Source organism: Vombatus ursinus, unplaced genomic scaffold, assembly GCF_900497805.2.
Source record: "Vombatus ursinus unplaced genomic scaffold, bare-nosed wombat genome assembly UNPS02014820.1, whole genome shotgun sequence".
In the NCBI taxonomy this organism is placed as follows: domain Eukaryota; kingdom Metazoa; phylum Chordata; class Mammalia; order Diprotodontia; family Vombatidae; genus Vombatus; species Vombatus ursinus.
The window spans coordinates 3694940-3698250 of NW_020954598.1; the positions used below are offsets into that span (position 1 = coordinate 3694940).

General features: G+C 42.9%; 1 protein-coding gene across 3 annotated transcripts in view; it reads left to right on the top strand.

The window, feature by feature from the left end:
• NINJ1 (ninjurin 1) overlaps positions 1–2359 on the top strand; it is a 74714-nt gene extending 72355 nt beyond the window's left edge. For all 3 annotated transcript variants that reach the window (XM_027837159.1, XM_027837158.1, XM_027837157.1), the window contains exon 4: positions 1158–2359. The gene's annotated coding sequence lies outside the window, so the exon portion shown is untranslated. The remainder of the gene's footprint in view (positions 1–1157) is intronic.
• The last annotated feature ends 952 nt before the right edge of the window (positions 2360–3311 follow it).

The following is a 3311-nucleotide window of genomic DNA, read 5'->3' on the forward strand; positions in this document are numbered from 1 at the left end:
TCATTGAAAGGGCAAGCAACTGGATATAGGTTATACATGTGTAGTTATGCAAAACACTTCCATAGTAGTCATGTTGTGAAAAACTAACCATATTTCCTTTAATCCTATACTTCCCCCAATTTATTCTATTCTCTCTTTGGACCCTGTCCCTCCTCAGAAGTGTTTGTTTCTGATTACCCCTCCCTCAATCTGCCCTCCCATTTATCATCTCCCTGCTCTCTTGTGCCCTTCCCTCCTATTTTCCTGTAGGGTAAGATAGATTTCCATACCCAACTGAGTGTGTATGTTATTCCCTCCTTAAGCCAAATCCTCATTCCCTCTCACCTTCCCCCATCTCCCCTCCACTATAAAAGCCTTTTCTTGTCTGTTTTATGTGGGATAATTTACCCCATTCTGCCTCTCCCTTTCTCCTTCTCAAGGGAGAAATGTTTGGAGAAAGGATGATAAGTTCTGTTTTAGACATTTTGAGTTTGAGCTGCCTACAGGACTTCCAGCTTGAGATGTCCAGAAGCAGTTGGTGACATGGGACTGGAGCTCAGGAGGGAGTCTAGGTTCTATTCCCAGGTATAGAGATCTAGGAAACACCTGCATAGAAACAGTAGCTGAACCCATGGGAGTTGATGAGATCAGCAAGCAGATAGTATAGAGGGAAAGAGAATAATGGGTGAACAAGATTTGAGTTAGAATGTGGGATTTGCATATTAATATGTCTAAGACCCATGATTTCATTAGGGTGGGCACTGCTTCCCCCAATAGTCATCAATTAATATCATTTATTAATTGCTTACTAAAAATCAGGAATTTTGCTAGGACACTAAAGACAAAAATGAAATAGTGTAGACCACACCCTGTCATGCCTTACCAAATGGTGTCATGAGTAGCTGACCTTCTGGTGATGAACCTCTCCAAACTTGGCTAAGGCTGGTCTTTTGGCAAAAGACAGGCAACCTGTACTTCATGGAACCTGTACTTGGGACTGACATATACCTAAGGGGAAGTATAAAGTGCTGGAGAAATTGCTTCTGCCTGGGGAAATCAGAAGGCTTCAAGGAGAAGCTTATATTTGATGTGGGCCTTGAAGAAAGGATGAATTGTCAGCAAGTGGATGTGGGGGAATATGGCATCAGTCTTACTTTTCTCCTTTTCTTTTCCAACAGGAAACATCATTTCCTTCCTGCAGTCATATGGTGTAAGAAATTCACCAAATCCATGGCTTCTCTCTAAAGGCAAGGAGAAGGACGTCAGTTTTTCCTAATCGAACCTTCCTCTCCCTCCATATTTTTCCTGAGTGAGCTCTCCTGGAGCACATATCATCATTACTCATTGGCACATGTACCTGAACACATTGTTGTAGATGGGTGGGGAGGGTGGGTAGGCATTTCATTCAGTGTGCAAAAGAAATCTTACTGGGACTCTGTCCTTCCCCTCTTGAAGAAATTCAACCCAACAAGCATTTATTAAACACTGACTGTGTGCAAGGCACTGGGCTAGGAACATAAAGACCCAAACTAAGATACCCCTTGCCCTCAGGAAGCTTACATTTTACTAGGTGCCTGGCCACAGGATGGTCAGCCCTCTGAGAGACCAGAGAGTATTCCGAGGGGCAGAATGCCTGCCAAATCACTGGACAACAGATAGAAGTTCTCATTTCTGTTGCAGAAACCAGGGCTTTTCCATGTGTGGCTTGTCTGAGTCCCTGTGGGCCCCATCCCTGGCTGTTGGAGGCTGTCTCCCTAGAGGTGCTGAACAATTGGACAGATTTGGAGAATCAACCTCAGCACCCCTGTGCCTTCTGAATTTCTTATGCCACCGTGTACTTAAAAGAAAATTAAAATGCCCTTAAAAACCGAGCTAGGACCTTTTGATCTTCAGCATCTCCCTTCCCCTGTTAGGAGCAGAAATTGGGCTCTTTATTCCTTAGAAAGCAGCTTGTACCATTGCTAACCACAGGGTAGCCTTGGGGCCTGACCTGCAGTATTTGCCAAAAGGCCTTCTTCCTTCATCCTATTTCTGAGTCACCGTTCAAATGGGAGACTTGCTTTGTCTGGGCTGCCTCTGTTCCTAGGCAAACATTGGCACTCACCCCTTTGATGGCAGGCTCCCAGTTTCCTGTCTGCTGCTTTCTTGTAGAACCCTCATCCCCAGGCCAGGCTCAGAAGAGACAGTATCAGAATTTTTACCTGTTTCTTAGGTTGGCTGAGACCTCTGCACATAGGGATACTCTTTCATCCAACCAGGAGCAACGAGAAAGAAAAAGAAAACATCTGAGTCATTTCTTGCTGTGATTAAAAATAAAATCTTTTCTGAAAGAAAATGTAATTGTAAATAAAGCTTCTCATACTCTTGTTTCCCAAGGAAACCTTTTGTTGTGACTGTTTTCTTATGACACATTGACTGGACTGTCCGTGATAATCTCCAGTGAGTGTTGGGCTTTTGCCTTTGTGGTATCAACATTCATGGAAAGGAAAACCAACTTTCTATCACTACGATGTATTAGATTATTAATGTAGTGGAAAGAGCCCAGATTTGGAGTTAGATGACTCAAGTTTAAACCCAGCTTGGCTGCTATCTGTTGGACCTTGGACAAGTTATTTAAACTTTGTATGACAATTAAATGAGGGGTTTACCCTAGATTAGGGGTTCTTAACTGTTTTTTCACATGGGCCTTTTCTCAGAATAATGTTTTTAAAGGCATAAAATACATAGGAAGCTAATTATGTTGAATTTTTTTTTTTAAAAACCAAGTTTATGAACTCCAGGTCAAGGACCCCTGCTCACTTGATGATCTTTAAGGTCTAAGGTCTCATTCTGAAATAACAGCTAATATTTATATATTATATACTTACTATGTGTCAGGCACTGTGCTGAAAACTTTTACAAATATTACCTCATTTGATCCTCACAACCACCCTGGGAGGTAAAATTATCCTCATTTTATAGATGGGGAAACTGAGGCAAACAGTGATCAAGTGACTTGCCCAGGGTCACAGCTAGTGTCTGATGCCAGATTTGAACTGAAATCTTCCTGTCTCCCGGCCCAGAGCTCTATCCACTATACCACCTAGCTGCTCCAAATTCTGGTTTCCTTACAAATGAAGATGACTTTTCTATTATATTCTTCCAATGGCAGGAGGAAACAGAAAGGGGCATCTTGGGCATCTCACCTATATCTTCAGGACATGAGTGACTCATAAGTGGAGATGACTTGCTTGTCCCTGGGCACAAGGGCTAGAAAGAGGCCTGCCAGGGTCATAAGATTCTCTCTCCCAGGAGAAAGAGAGAATTGGCCTTGGGCTCCGAGAGTAGTTGTT